This window comes from Rhynchophorus ferrugineus, unplaced genomic scaffold (genome assembly GCF_030347505.1).
Source record: "Rhynchophorus ferrugineus isolate W39M unplaced genomic scaffold, kcgeb_rfMv2 rfM6, whole genome shotgun sequence".
NCBI lineage: Eukaryota > Metazoa > Arthropoda > Insecta > Coleoptera > Curculionidae > Rhynchophorus > Rhynchophorus ferrugineus.
In genome coordinates, this window is record NW_027472585.1 from 4,057,634 (window position 1) to 4,075,288 (window position 17,655).

The 17,655-nt window shown below is 32.1% G+C and overlaps 1 protein-coding gene across 5 annotated transcripts in view; it reads left to right on the top strand.

Annotated features, from left to right (window-relative positions):
- LOC143198838 (uncharacterized) overlaps nt 1-17,655 on the top strand; it is a 39,818-nt gene that overhangs the window by 11,104 nt on the left and 11,059 nt on the right. The window contains exon 2 of one of the 5 annotated variants that reach the window (XM_076408390.1): nt 5,605-5,677. The exons of 3 other annotated variants lie outside the window; for them this stretch is intronic. The gene's annotated coding sequence lies outside the window, so the exon portion shown is untranslated. Of the gene's footprint in view, nt 1-5,604; nt 5,682-17,655 lie in introns of all 5 variants that reach the window. One more of the 5 variants, XM_076408388.1, reaches the window with a different exon arrangement.

The window sequence follows — 17,655 nt, forward strand, 5'->3', positions numbered from 1 at the left end:
ACAGCAGTGTTATTATAAGGTAGGGCCAATAGGTCCTCTTAGATATATATTTAGATTGTAAAGACGCATTGTAGGTTAGTCGACAATGACTAGCAACAATGTAATAAATAAATGTAAAAAAATGAAGCTGACATATAAAAAAGCATTATCTTTGGTTACTATTATCGGCAAGCTATTCAGTCCCGTTGTCTTCACTATATCGATAATCCGCAAAGAAGAAAACGGATATCGGTTGTCTGTTAAACGGAGAAATCGAAAAAAGGAAACGAGCGAATGTTTGCCGTGTTATTTAAACAAATTCGACCATGCCCATATCGGTGACATCCTATCTGTGGGAGCATCAATGAAACTACCTGACTGAATATTTTAAGCTCGTAACCGATGCCTACTTTAATAGCCCAGCGGACGCCTACTTACTATACTGATGAATTGTCACACCTATTTGCTTCGTTTATATTTAATGCTATGCTACGAATTAATTACTTCACTAACATCTGGAAAGTAGCTAAAATACTAATGATTCTTAAACCAGGAAAAATAGCAGAAGATGTGACCTCCTATCGGCCTATAAGTTAATTACCGATAATCTCGAAAGTTTTAGAGAAACTATACATAAAGAAGCTAAACTATATAATAGAAAAAAGAAAAATTACTCCAGAACATCAGTTTGGGTTTCGCAATAAGCATGGGACTATAGAACAACTGCACAGATTTGTAAAGAAAATAAACACTGACCTAAATGCGAAAAGATATTGTTCGGCTGCTTTTCTACATATATATCAGCTTTTTACAAAGTATGGCATACGGGCTTGCAGGTTAAACTAAAGAAACTTCTGCATCATCCGGATTATCAGTTACTACAATCGTATCTCACTGATAGACATTCTATTGTAAATCAAGGCGATGAACATACCGAATTAAATCCCATATATTCAGGAGTTCCGCAAGGTAGTGTACTGGGTCCAGTACTGTATCTTCTGTATATGGCCGATCTGCCCACCATAAAAATAACTACTGTGGCAACATACGCAGACGACATAGCAATCTTGGCATCCCATGAAGATCCAGTCACAGCATCAATAAACCTTCAAACCCACCTGGATCAAATACAATTATGGTTGAAGACATGGCGCATTAAAGTCAGTGAAAAAAATCCACCCATGTAATGTTTACCCTGCGTAGAAGTCCACCAGTGAATATCAATCATCGTCAACTCCCCCAAGCAGAGCAAGTTAAATATCTTGGTATGCAATTAGATCGACGCCTAACCTGGAAGAAGCACATACTCTCTAAATAAAAACAACTTGGACTTAAATTATATCAAATGTAATGGCTCATCGGGCGCAAATCCAAGTTATCATTAGATAACAAGGTATTGCTGTGTGAGTCTATACTCAAGCCTATTTGGTCATATGGAATCCAACTATGGGGTACCGCTAGGAAATCTAATATATCCATCATTCAACGGTTCCAAAATAAGGTGTTGCGTGCCATTGTTGATGCTCCGTACTATATTTCAAATAAATTGATACAACGCGATATTCCTCTAGAACCTATAACGAGTGTAATTCAACGTGTTTGTGTGAAGTATTTCGAAAGAGTGTCAGTGCATCCCAATGCACTCGCTAATCAGTTAAATATGCGACATGATAGTGACGTGCGTAGACTAAAACGTTTAACACAACCTGATCTGATTACTGGAGATATGTACACTTTAGAATAAGACTAATTAATTAAGATAATATTTTATACAGAAGATCGCTTAATGAAGTGATTTTCTGTATGCCATGTAAATATAATATAGACATAAGAAATGCTTATTGCCTATAGGGCAGATTGTGGAATCATAGAGAGCAAAAAAAATTTACTTCGTATTTCTAAATTACTTTAATACTTTCAAATTATAGTATGTTTTTTGCTTCAATATTACCTACAAGCATCACTTCGTATCGTATCCTTGATTTTACTATATGTTAAAAATACTTTCTATGTTACCTTTAGTGGTTAGGTAACATATAATCTACAGCTAAGGGTGTTAGAGAGCTTCTAATGGATCAACGGCTATTGTTGATCACGTTCTATGAATTCACATTTATTATATAGGCGTAGGGGAAAGTGGGGCAGACTCGTACAGTTTTTTATACTGTGTTTTAGTGCTGCGTATGACGTATATCTCTTTCGATTTATGGCACATTGATACCAACTATTTTATATAAAAAAAATATTTCATTGCAGATTTTGCTGATTTGCAATGTTATACAGTAGTAGACCCATCACATCTACTACGAACTATTATTATTTATTTATTCTATTGTTATTAGCTGCTGCCGACTAACCTACAATTTGTTCTTAAAATAACTTTAATCTAATAACTCAACCCGTCAGTCTTAGCTTAATGTTGTGTTTTTACACCTTTAATTTTTTTTACGATTATATGCACCGCACTACACTACACAAGATCAAAAGGTCTGGTTCTTTGGAATCTGTGTCCTGTTCTGGTGTTATCCAAGGGTTTTAATACTTCGATACTGACATGAGAGTGTTCTGTGGTCTCTCCTCACGTCTGCTTGCGATTTTCTCGAATTTCTGAGTGACAGTCGGTATCTGAAGGTCTCGGCGTAAGTAATCAGTCCTGTAGTTTCTGGGTGTACCTACAATACTTCTCAGGACTTTGTTGCATGTTTCTTTAAGCGAAGTTAATTATATTATTTAATTATATTTATTTCTGTGGATTCACTTGTTGAATGATTGTTAATAAACTATAAATATGCGTTAAAAATATATGGCATAAAATATATGATTAATATAGTTAAACATAAAATATATGATATTATGATTCACTAGTAGTAATTAATCTCAACAATAGCTAGTCATAAAATGCGTCCAAAGTAAGGTTATGAATGTTGTTATATTGTTGGTTGTAAGAAGTATTTACTCAATAACTATGTTAAATAAGGTCGTATGAATGAATGTATGATCGTGAATTATCAAAAAAGGTAGAAAAATCCCTTAATTCACAGGTCTCATAACATTTTTATTGAAATAATTTCAGCATACAATATTAATGATTTTGTTTACTATATACTACAAAATTAGTTATTAAAATATAACAATACTATAAATGAATACGTGATATTTTCGCTTTTTTAATTACATATTTCGTTTAAACTGGCACGTAACACTAAGGAAATTTATATGGAACTGAATATATTCACCAATCTAGACTAAATAATAATGAATCAGTAATATAATGAATATCACTGCGACAGGTTATAGAGTTCAAAATATGCTTCTTCTTAACAATATTTTGATTTAGTCTTGAAAATTCTACCAACAGATGACTAATTTGACTTCAATAAGTGAATTTTGGATTAGATGAGAGCGATTTAAGTATAGAGTTTTGGTTTATAACTTTTGCCAGTTTATAACCTCTCTAATGTTTTGAAGAATTTTATAGACATTTGAAAATAGTGTCGAACAGTATCAACGCAAATTGAATTTTACAGACTAATTCGGTTATATTCGGACGTATCACGCAGCACAGCATCCTGTCCCTTTTTAAATAGGAGGAAATGAGGAGGAAAAATCCGCTCGGAGTTTAAAAGGAATTTTACATTTTTACAAACTGCATTTGGCAGTATATTTGACGTAATTTATAACGTGTATTGACTGTTTTATTGGAAGGACTATGTAACAAATTGACAAGTACGTAAAACATAACCCTAAAATTAGCAAATAATAGACATTAGAAGTTTGTACCTTATCGAAATTCGCTTGCGTACGATAAAACAATCATAGTCTATTCAAAGTTATTTTGTACATGCCTCATCTAAATTTGTAACGTCAAAAAGCTGAGTTTTAGTTCAGTTTAGTTTTGACATACAACAAAATTCTAACCTAAATAAAATAATTGAACAAAAATGTTATCAAATATAATTTATTTTACCAATATAGTACATATAAAAACTACAGTTAATTATACAGCCACAATAGTTTATAGGTTAGAGTTATAACCTCTTATCACTATTATTTTCAAAAATTCTACATGCGTCTAACAACCGGACGACTTTGACAGGCTCGTTCGTTTACGTGTTCGAACTAATCAGACAACATGTCTCTTTTTAACTAGAATAAATTGAGAAGGAAAATATTGTCTGATTGTTTTTAATAAAATCAAGTATTCATTTTATTTAAAAATATTAAATTAATCGAAAATGATAATATCAAGGACGATTTTTTAAGATCGGTCGTGGGTTTATGAAATAATTACCATAAAAAAGATGCTTTAAGTCGTTAGCAATTTAACTCCAATGTAGTTTATTGCCGCTATAACTATATTGTTTACCACCATTTTTAAGTGGGAGTTAACTATTATTTTCGTGAAGAATAAATCACAACTACATTTCTTAAACGACTCATAAATTTCGAATAGTGTCAGAACAATATTGGTCGATTATATTTTGAACTATAACCTGAACAGTTTATTGTTAATTCGAGTTTAACAAAAAGTTCGCGCTCGGCCAACACGAGAAAAAAAATGTTATAAGAAAATAAACTTTGGTTTTAGAGTTGGGTGTGAATCAACCAGCTTCAAACGATATTTATAGCCATTATCCTAAATACACCGACATGACGTGGACGATACGCCTTCTTAGCGCTGGCGTCATCTTCCTCCTGTTTGACATTCTTCAGTCGTTTGCCGCTTAGCGGTTGTTTTGAATAAGATTTATTTGTCTGCGATTTAATTAACATGGTCTGCTGTTAATACACGCAAGAGTGGAAGTGGTAAAGGGGAACTGTAAACTATTTTGGAATATTTACAATGTAATGCAGTCTCTAAAAGCAAATCGACAGGCTGTTTAGTTTTTGTCTCAATAATAGTAAACATTAATTAATCATATTTCGAGTAACCAAACCAAGTCTAATTTTTTTTAAATTGCCAATACGTCGTTACCCTACCCATAATATAGTCAAAGTTATTTAGTACATACGTCATTTAAATTTGTGACATCAAAACGTCGCAATGTTGCCGCATCAACTCTGAGTTTTAGCTCAGTTTGGCTTTGACATACAACAAAATTCACTATCACTATCGAAATATGGCACACCATGATTATGGTTAAATTAAAGAAACTACTTCCTCATCCACATTTTCAGTTACTAAAATCTTATCTCACATATAGACATTCCTCTATAAAACAAAACGATGAATTCACTGAATTACATCCACCAGGTAGTAGGAATACCGAAAAAATATCGATATTTTTGGGCGAAATTTTTTTGGGCGAAATTTTTTTTTACTGATTTATAGATATTTTTCTAAGCCGATATTTTTTCAAATATAATAATTATTTTTCTTAAACATTATAAAAAACAATTAATTATTTTTGATATTGTTCAAATTGATTTTGGCACTTAATTTTAAAGGTTTTAAAAATCGATTTTTTTAATAATATTTTTAAGGTTTTTGTGGGCAAAATTAAAATTATATTGTATGTTTTTCTATAATAGTGTAAATACAGTGTGATTATTAGCTTCGTAGTAATTATTTCGATCCTAAAAAATGTCCAAAGGTGATAAAATTTAATCGTACAATCATTGCAGATCTCTTTCGACGATAATTGAAGCTTTTGTATCGAGTAATGGTGAAAAATGATCCGTGCTACGTAGTCTACTAGTAAGTAAGTACTGATTAAAAAATGTGACGTTTTTCCATGTGAAATTCAAACTCTTCCAGAAACTTGGCAAGAATAGCCTCTATTTTGATGACAAATACTTCGAAAATAATAATATACACGATATATCAGGACGGTGTCTTGAATTCATTAAAAAATCAGCCAGAATTTATTCACCGTCCTGGCGGCTTACGTAATATTTCTGCCAAACTGAATATATTCCTAGAACAACCACCGTAGTTTATATTGGCACGTTGAAATATGAATATATTGGGTTTAATTTATGTCAGTTCGTTTTTTAATTGTCTTGGCTTTATCTTATTATCATATTCATAAATATCTCACATCATTACGTACATTGTCAACATATCAAATCACAACATTGTCATTTATGGGTGTAACTATTTTGTTTGCGTGGTTTTTTGAAGTAGGAGTTGTTAAAAATAAATCAATAAAACTATTCAAGGTTTTAATAATAATTGATGAATACATTTTATTAACAAATTTTTGACTAATAAATATCTACCGTAAATAATAATATTAATAACAGATCAATTGAAAAGTCCCCGGCCTGGCATAATAAAACACATTTTTTGGCAAAATTAGTTTTTTTATTCAATATAATTCCCTTCAAGGGCGATACACTGATTATAGCGACCCTGCAACTTTTTGATACCATTTTTGTAGTACGATTTGTCCTTTTCTTCAAAATAGGCCTCAGTTTTGTCGATCACCTCTTATTCGACGAAAATTTCTTCCCAGAGAGCATTCTTTTGAGATTTGCGAACAGGAAATAGTCACTGGGGGCCATATTTGGAAAATACGGTGGATGAAGAAGCAATTCGAACTCCAAATCATGGGTTTTTGCCATCGTTTACAATGGCTTGTGACACGGTGCATTGAAGCAGCACTTTAGCGTCCAATAACGCTATGTAATAGTCGCTGCTGATGGTCCTTCCTTTTTCAAGATAGTCAATGAAAATTATTCCATGCGCATCCCAAAATACAGACGCCATAACCTTGCCAGCCGACTGTTGCGTTTTCCCACGCTTTGGAGCGGGTTCATCGTGTGCAATCCACTCGGATGACTGTCGACTGGATTTCGGAGTGAAATGATGGAGCTATGTCTCATCCATTGTCACATATCGACGCAAAAACTCGGGTTTATTACGCGTGATCATCTTCAAACACTGTTCCGAATCATCAACTCGTCGTTGTTTTTACTCAAAAATGAGCTCGCGCGGCATCCACTTTGCACAGGGCTTTCTCATACCCAAATATTCGTGAATGATATGATGTACACGTTCAGTTGATATCTTTAGAGTGTCTGCAATATCATTCAATTTCAATTTACGATCATTCAAAATAATTTTGTGGATTTTTTAAATATTTCCGTCGGTAACAACTTTTTGTTCATCACAACTTTGGTACGCATTTCACCACGTTTAAACTCGGCATGAAGCCAAGTTTTTGCTTCAACTGTATTTTTCCCCTTCAAGAAGCAATATTTTATCAACACGCGAAATTCCTTTTTATCTATTTTTTTACAATAACAAAAGTTGCTTCACTCAAAATGCTATAATTCACAAACAAATGATCCGACAGCTGTCAAATTTATACACACATCTTTTGAGGGTTAGGGCTAACTAAAAACATATGGATTTAATTCTAGTAGCGCCATCTATGTATGAGGCCGGGGACTTTTCAATTGACCTGTTATATTATAAATATTTACTATCTGGTTTTCTTGAGAATAAATGATATCAAACATATTCCAGAAATGTTAATGCGGTTAGGGAAGAATCCCGCTACTCTACTTGTAATAAGAATTGTTTGGACACCTACCGAGTTACTGTTGAAACATTCCGTAGAAATCGAATCTTTTTATTTGTCGAGTTAAAATTCTTAGTAGTTATAAAATATTTATTTAACTGCGTGGTTTTATTTTAAAATAATACCTCTCCAAGAAAAAGAACTATCTTTTTCATACACTCATACACTAGTATGAGTCACAAATATACTGCAACCAGAATAAATTCATTACTATTATTAGATTTTCGGTTTTTAGTGGTATAAGAAATAGTCTGGCACTTCTGATGTTTGTTATATTCTCTCATGAATCAAGCTCGGTTTTTTATTATTAAATGTTTAATGGTGGTTTCTAATGGTTGTTGTTTCCTTCGTTGTTGCGTTTTCTTAAAAAATGATCTGCAAAACAGTTCCGTATTCATTCGCTCCTCGTACATTTTAGCCAAATGCTCATATATATTCTGAAGAGTGACACCCATATCTAGGCGCATAAATCTTTCACACTCTACAGTTATCTTACATTAATTATATACTCATCTTTAGTTGTTTCCACTCTCAACACCCTGTCTTGGTATTATCAGCATTGAATCATAATCCCATATCAAGTCACTAACTGTCACATTCTGAGCCACTTTTTAAGCCAATAAGTAAGCTATTAATTTCCAATCTAATACTAGTTCACAATTCCACCATTTGTCAATCTCTTCTTCTGTGCATCAGATGGAGTCCATCCAAATTGAAGGGTGTTATTGTGGAAAATCCTTACCGCATATCCAAAAGGTTCTTGCCTGTATATTTTGCTCGACCTGCATATCTACAGTACTAATTCTTTGCCATATACACCTTGCCGGTTTATGACCTCTTATTATCACTACTGTTTTGAAGAATTTTGTATACATTTGACAACCGAATGACTTTTGCATGCTGGTTCTGGTACATGTTCGAACATATCAGACAGCATTACATCTCTTTTTAGCTGGAATAAAATGAGAAGAAAAATATTGGTAATAAAACGGATTTACTGCAATAGACTATACATTATAAATCTTGTTAGAATAGTGGCAGAAAAATTGTTTGAAGTCTTAAATGGTGGACGATAATATTCCGGAATATTTGTTACTGGAAATATGATAAAATTATTTTATGTTTTAAGAAAATCAGTTCTGGATTCAAATAAGTATTTTAATGTAGACGAATTTAGTGCAATATTTGTACCTATATGAAAACTGTGCCAATAATCAATAAATAAAGGGGCCGGCTTGGTTAGCACAGTGGTCAAGGCGACAGAACGGCCCCACTACTGTTGCGACAGTCACAGGTTCGAATCCTGTTGGGGCTTTATGTTTGTGATTGTAAATATCTTTAGGCAACAGTGGAAAATCCGACAAGGAATAACCCAGTCACGCCAGTAACCAGGCTGGGTAAGACCGGATGGTCTCTAAGTTGGTCACTGGCCGTGATTCGGAGCCCACGTTAAAATGTAGGTCCAGTCCAGATAAACCCTCGTTGGTTAAAAAGAGACTTTAAAATATTTGAAAAAAAATCAAGGGGACTCTTCCAAGGGATTTTTATTTAGGCATTACTGTCAGTGAGTACATTTTATAATGTGTCAGTAATACTATTATAAACAAACTTTAATAGAATTCTAGCGATTTTCGTACAAAAAGAGACACACTCGAGCAACCGAGCCTTGATTTTTCATTGTTAAAAGTTTGCCAGAAAAATATTGGAGACCGTTTAGTATAGTGCTTTGGATAAGTCATGCGAAGTGATTCAAAATCATTAGTCACTCTTAACTATTTATAAATAATGTCGGTTGTAAGAGTCACTTATTAAATAACAATTAATTCAGGTTTAATGAAACCAAAAGCCAAAATTCTTCGTAGCTCATTAATAGTTTTTACAAGAAATTTCAATTCATTCAAAAAAATACTTAATTTATTATTTGAGATTTGTTTTCTCATCGTCATTGTTATTTCCAAGCCATTAATACTATTTAAATATTGATAACACTTGAGTGTTATATAACGATATAAAAGATTTTACAAATGTATTTACAAACAAAATTTTGGGCGCCAAAAGCTTTTCAATAAAAATATTGTTCTTTATATATGATTTTTTATAGAATTATATTAAAATGTTTTTGCAGAATTATGTTATTACTTATTTGAATTAAATAATTAATTATCTGCCTTAATCTTAAATTAAAATCATATTTATTGTAATTAACACCATACGCCACAAGAACGAGCAGAAAAAAATGGGAATAATATTTATTGAAAATAATTGTTCCATTATTATTAGTAGCGGGACTTTTGTTTCACCTTATATTTTAGTATTGTAACCAAGAACATCAAGGGTTAGAATTGTTATTTTTATTATTACTATTTCTCAATAATATCGTTCTGTTTAGGTTTTGTTGTTTTGTACTACTGTATAATTAATATAATTTTTGGGTGTTTTCATATAATTTCTAAATCATTTCATTTCAAAATCATTCATTTCATTGATTCTAAAAATCAGTCAGATATGTCATTATAAAATATGGTTGGCAACCATCCAATCAGAAAGTGAATTAAGTGATTAATACACACATACACAGAATAGTGTTTATTACGGGTAATGGGTATTCAGGATCATTGATTCAAGCGTATGGTAAATAGTAAACCGAATCATTAAGAAATCCAGATTACTAATTCTTAAAAAGAAATACATGTTATATCTTGCGAAAGTAACACCATCATAGATTTATATTCCTTTGAAAATGTTTATATTCCTTTGAAAGTTTCGTGCTTGGAAACGTGCATTAGTAAAACAATCAAACTAATAAAACCAATGAAGGAAGCGTTGAAAGCACTTGGATGGGACATATTATAGCACCCGTCGTACTCTACAAAAGTACTACTAAAAGTAGTACTTCTAAAAACTACAGTTAATTAAACAGCCACAATAGTTTATAGGTTAGAGTTATAACCTCTTATCACTATTGCTTTCAAGAATTTTGCTTACGTCAAACTAATCAGACAGCATTGTCGCTCCTTTTAACTAAAATAAAATGAGAAGGAAAATATTGTCTGATTCTAAAACGAATTTACAAATTGCGGCAGGCAATACATTAAACATCTTGATGACGTATGTACAAAAAGACTTTGAATAGACTATAGTCATATATCTTACTGTATTGATTGTTAAATATTTTCAGTGCTTTAAAATGTTTACAAATTTACTGTTAATAATTCATAATATATTCTATAACTCTTTAGTAGTTCCAACAATACGGGAATAACCGAAAGTAACACATAATAAATGTAAAATTTATTTGGATTTGTCTTCCAATTCAAAATTTCCAGTCGACATCTTGCAATACAGTGTTGTCAGATTTTTAATTCGAAAATTACGCGTCCGTGGTTAATAATCTACCGTATAAGAGTTGGCAGATTATTCTTGGTTGCTTGATTTGGTCATATTACGTTTTATTCGAATTTATTTATTTGTAGCGCTATTACACCAAAATGTTAAACCTAAAAATTCTTCCTCGGTATAACCTTCAATTGTGCCAAATTTTACGCCTTCAGGTGCTTCTGTTTTTCTCAAAAGGGGAGGGTAAACTTTCGCTAAGCCGATTAGTATATATGATTGAAGATAGAGATTATATGTTCATCTTGTTTGTTTCCTTGTAATCTATATATTTTATAGTATTGTAGATTTCTTAGAATATCAAGTGATATGAATAAGAATGTTAGTTTTCTCTCCCTGACTATATAAACTCTTACCATTTATAAAACAGATATTTCCTAAAATTCGACAAAAACATGGAGGCTCTTCATTTCCAGAAATACTGTTACATATGCGATGGTCATAAAACCGATATTGCATTCACATATGTGCATATGTGTGTTTAAATGGCTGCTTTTATTTACACACGGGCTATTTTCAAAGTGTGAAAATACGGTTTTATTATGGTAGGGCAACCGTGCTTGGATGGTACATATGAGTGATAATTAGTGGAGATTAGACGGAGAAAATGTGTTTATGAACGCTAGAAGGAAGAAATCTGTTGGGAAAAACTAAGGTCTCTCAATTTATATACAGCGGATCGTCAAAATAACTACTATACATTTATTAGTAATGTGTTGAGTCACCATTTGCTTTTAAAACCGCTACAATTTTTCGCATACAGATTTGTAAAATAATTTCCAAAGGAATGTTATCCCATTCTTGTACCTCTGTGAGACAAAGACTGAGTCTCGTAATAATGACTTCATCATAAAAGACATCAAAGCAAGAAAAGTGGACAGGAACAGAAAAAAATGGCAGGAATGTACACATTTTTTAAATAAATTACATCTTACACTAGATATGCTTAACATAATCTTAATTTACAAATTAATTTATTACTACTGTTCTATTGTACTTGCATTAATACACAAACAAGATAAGTATGGGATTAATATATCAAAATTGAAATACTTCAGCTAAAGATAAGAATACACTTATACATTAAACCAGTTCGTGTGATTTGGTTCGTTTCAATCTTCTGAACTTCTGATTACGTCGGATTACTAGTTGGTTTGATGTCTTAGTGCAACCCCATATTTGCACCCCATATGTCCAAATTGGCTTTCTGATTGACTGATAAACCAATCTCTTTGATTTTAGAAGTAGTCTGTTTTATCAGTACAGTTGCTTGACTTTGAGTATAATTTGCACTGCTTTTTGTCTAACATGATGTTTCCAATTTAACCTACCATCGAGATCTATTACAAGGTATATAGCTGATACTGCTTGAGGAATCGGACATCCCTAAAGTGATATAATTCGGTTTTTGAACATGGACAGATTTGGAGGTGTTAAGCTGTATTTTCCAGTCCCTAGTCCATTTTTAGATCTCGTTGACTGTCACTTGTACTTTTTCTACAGCCTAAGCCTGAGATATATCTTTTGCCATGATAACTGTGTCATCGGTCGAGTATCTCCGTCAGGGTTTTTAAGTTCAGCTCCATCCTTGGGTCTTTGATTGAGGGCGGGACTTTTCTCTTTTAACAAAATTCCATAATTTTGTAAAACCTTTTTGTCTCCTGGGGAATACTATACAATTTACAAAGACCAATTCAGATTGTTGTTATCGCTAATTGTTCTGATACAGGATGGATGCTCCCATATACTGGAGGAAAAGAGTATAGGCAATATGGCATAGCACACTTACACTACTATGAAGAAGAAGCTTTTTGATCATCTTTATATATGTAAATCTTCTATCCTTGTCTATGCCACTGAACGTCTCCTAAACGGTTGGACTGATTCTGACAATTTTGTCTTGTGAGTGTTTATATGGATTTTAGAATAGTTTGGATTCACAGCCAGATCCGGTAGGTGGCGCTATGCGCTTTTAATTATAAGAACGTATAACAATAAAATCACTTACTGTTATCATCATATAATAGTATATGTTTTATTGTCGTTTATGCAATATTCCTATTTAAATAGTTGTCTGGTATAATCTGAAAAAAATTAACATTCCCATGAACATCATCGTTATCTGTTGCCTCGCTTTAACAAAATATAAAGTCTACAAGCAGTTTGAATAAATATTAACTGTAACATTTACACATTAACTAAAAACACTACCTGGTAACACTACGCGATACGAGGTAACATTAACATTTTTATTTCGTTTTAAAAACCCGTTCCTGCAACTTGAACTGTGCTCCATTTTATAATTGGACCTCATAGAACCGAAGCGTTCGTTCAATTGGCGCCAAGAGCGCGTATTAGTAAGAGTTTATTTTTAGTGATATATATAAATTATTATCTGTTGTTCTGTATACCGTATACCTGGTCATTGATTGGTCAGACTGGTTATTTTTGTCATTCATTGAAAAAATCACGTTTGTAATTGATTCATCATGTCTCGAAAAGATTTGTAAATTAGCTATTTATGTCATAATTTTTTAAAAATATTTTATTTATTTGATTATAGTGCTTTTTCTTGTTTTTTTTGTCAAGAATTATTTCAAATTTTTTACGTTAATTTGAATGAATTTAAAATAAATTATATTATTATTTAATGTTTTTTAAATTTAAAAAATAGTTGATTTTCAATTAGAATTATTTACTTGAAGAATTTCTTTCTTTTCTTAAAATTCTGTTGTAACACATGGGCTGAAAAGTCCCGTACCTAACACATAGATGTCGCTATTTTTATTGCATTTTTATCGCTATTTTTATTGCATTTTTATTGCTTTTTCAGTTAGTTCAAGTTCAAGGTCTTTTTCAGTAAGTTCAGTACCTTCAAACGAAAACTGTTAAAATTTCATCATATTCTGCTCACACCAGTTTGGGTTTATTGCTTGTTAACAACTCAACAATTGACCAGGTCCGCAGAATCACAGATGTTATTTAAAAAGCGTACGAAAGTAAAAATGTATGCTCAGCTATATTTTTACTTGTAGCACAAGCTTTCGATAAGGTTTGGCATGAAGGCCTTGTTCTATAGAAAATGCTACCAAAACAACACACCGAACTATTAAAATCATACATTACAACCAGAAAGTTTAGAGTCAAACAAGAAGAAGCTTACTCTACAATACAAGAAGCTAAAGCAGGTGTACCACCAGAAAGTGTACTGGGACCAATGCTTTATCTACTCTACACTTGTGATATACCACAAATGGAAAATATCACGATGGCTACATTTGCTGATGATACTGCGATTATAGCTATCGGAGACAATAGTGAAGAAGCCTCACGAACATTACAACAGGCAAGTATAGCAACAACGCTAAATATCTCGGAATGAATCTCGATGAAAGGAACTTCGCTGGAAGGAATATATAAAGAAGTAAAGAAAAGAACTGGAATTGAAATATAGGAAAATGTACTGGCTAATTGGAAGAAAATAACAATTATCAGTACATAATAAATTGCTGTTATATAAGCAAATATTGAAACCTATGTGGACATACGGAGTTCAATTATGGGGATGTTCTGCAAAGAGTAACATAAATAAAATACAAATTTTTCAAAACAAAGTCCTGAACGATATTGTGGGTGCACCCAAATACTATAGGACTGATTACCTACATCGAGACTTTCAGATACACACAGTCAGTCAAGAAATCAAGAAAACTGCAAGGGGGCATGGGGAAAGACTCCATTCTCATACGAATATTGAAATATTGCAACTTCTGGATACCACCAGAACAGGACACAGACTCAAAAGAATCAAACCATCTGATCTTGTGTAATGTTGTGTAGTGAGGTGCAGATATTAAAAAATTCAGCAGTAACATGTATAAACATTATTTCACCAGAGACTGAGTTAGGGCCGATGAGTCCTCCTAGTTATATACCTATATTTAAGTTATCATAAAAACAAATTGTAGGTTAGACGGAAACGACTAGTAACAATGTATTAATTAAATTATAAAAAAAATATATTCTACTGATAAGTTTGCCTCTACTTTTGTTATTTTCAAAAGCAATTTTCTGTTTTATTTTTACACTACTTCTTGATGGGAAAAAATACCGTTCAAACGAAGCAACGACTTGGGAAGTGTTATAAGAACTCCGCTTCATCAGAAACAACAATACAACGTTGGTTTCCTGTCTTCAAACATGGTCGTAGAGCCACCGATGATTCAGAACTCAGTGGACGTCCAAATGAGGTGGTAACTCCAGAAAACATAAAAAAACACAAAACCGTTTTGTACGATTGAAAAATGAAGTTGCGTGAGTTAGCTAACATTGTAAATAATCAAAAGTTTTATATTGCATGAGCATTTGACTATCAGAAAGCTCTGTTCAAAGTGGGTGTCGTTTTTGCTCACTGTTGACAAAAAACAAAAACGTGCTGATTCTGAGCAGTGTTTGGCCAATCTTAAACGTAACAAGCCGGAATTTTTGGTTCGATATGTGACAATGGATGAAACATGGATCCATCACTTCACTCTGGAATCAAAATGATCGTCATCTGAGTGGACTGCAATAAAAGTGGTATTGAAATGTTAGAGAGGCACTGGAATGTTTGGTTGGCCCTTGGTGGAGATTATCTTGACGAATAAAGCCAATTTTGAATAAAAAAAAAGCGTTTCCTTTGTTACGCTCTGGAATTTTCAGCCCATGTGTTACTTGCATCAGTACACAAGCAAGACGTGTGCGGGATAGATATATCAGTATGTACATATTTCCCAAATTAAAATTAAATTCCGCTACTTAATCTCAAGTTAGTAAACATTTATACACTAATATATCTGATACCCTAATATGTCTGATTTCTTGCGCGTTGTCCAGTATTGATTCCACGTTGCCGTGGTTTAGTAACCTTAATTCATGTTTTAGTGTGAAATTTTGGATAATTTCCTAAATTCATTTGATTTTGGGCTTCGTTGGTTATGTAGTGTTAAGCATCAGTAATTATCGAAGAAATTTTTGACAGCGTTGGATTACTAGTTGGTTTAATATTTTAGTGTAACCTCATATTTGGATCTCATAGGTCCAAATAGGTTTTATAATTGACTGATAAACCAATATATTTAATTTTACGTCAAGTGGAGAGTATCTTGCGACTAACCAGTACAGTTCTTTGAATTTCAGTCTGATCTGTTCTGTTTTTTGTCTAACGTATTGAAGAATATTATTCATTATAATATAAAATATGTTATACCTTTGCCCAAAAGTGTATTAGTGTATTAAATGTTAAAATTCATAAATACTAATTAACAAGTAAAACGTTTAATAAGGCAAATTGATATTTATAGTAATAATGGTACAGTTAACTATGTACAATTGCTATGTACGCTACAATTACTGTTGTTTAGAATTCAATACGATAGTGAGAACTATGACTTTGAAAAGTTCTTGAATTATAATTTGAAATTGATTCGAAAGTTCCTTTACATTACACATGGTTCATTGACACCTTTGAATTAAAAAAAAAGAAATTAAATCATCATAATCAGTAAGAATTGCCATAAGAATGGCAGTCTATTTCGTACTGTAATTTTTTCTTAGATTTGACTTAATATATCGGAGGAATATATAAATTTGAAAAATAATTGAGTATAGAGCAACAACTCAATAGGTGCCTGGAGAAAAATCTTGAAACGTGCAATATCTAGATGGCACTAAGATCAGTTCAGTAATTTAAATGCTTGGTTTAAATTAAAGATACCTGTAAAAAAAATTTGATGTGAATGCTCATTGATTCGATATCTGCGAATAATATGACATTAAAATGACACTAACAAAAAATCGGCATTTTAAAAATTAGTTTGTTGCATAGTCTATTCAAATTTTTTTTTGTACATATGTCATCAAGATGTTTAATGTATTACCTGCCGCAATTTGTAAACTCGTTTTAGAATCAGACAATATTTTCCTTCTCATTTTTTTCTAGTTAAAAAGAGACACAATGCTGCCTGATTAGTTCGAACACGTAAACGAATAAGCCTGTCAAAATCGTCCGGTTGTCAGATATATGCAAAATTCTTGAAAGCGATAGTGATAAGAGGTTATAACTCTAACCTATAAACTATTGTGGCTGTATAATTAACTGTAGTTTTTAGAAGTACTACAGCATTAAAATAAATTATATTTGATAACATTTTTGTTCAATAATTTTATTTAGATTAGAATTTTATTGTATGTCAAAGCCAAACTGAACTATAACTCAGAGTTGATGCGGCAACAATGCGACGTTTTGACGTCACAAATTTAAATGACGCATATACGAAATAACTTTAAACAGACTATATATTAACAATTTTCAATGTTATGTTGATTTTTACAAAATAAGAAACAAAATCCGAAAATAAAATAAAACCGAATTCATCGTTTTACGTAAATATACCAGTATTTAGAAGTTTTATTAACAATTTTTGGTATACAGTTTTATTCGCAGATGTCATAATTAAACAGTATACGGATAATTAAATATCAAGACGTTATTTACGTTGTTAATTTTAACAGGAAAGACAGAGATTGTCTTTCGAGAATACATCTCTATGCAGATGACGTTTAACTGTAAAGTAACCTGTAGGAACTGTTAGTGTTTCTAATGCTGCTATGTCTATAAATAAGGCTGTTAAAATATTCAATGTATTTACGGTAACCTGAAAGAGTCTGAAATAGATACTTTTGTACAATGATAAGAGCCAAATAATGTTTAACC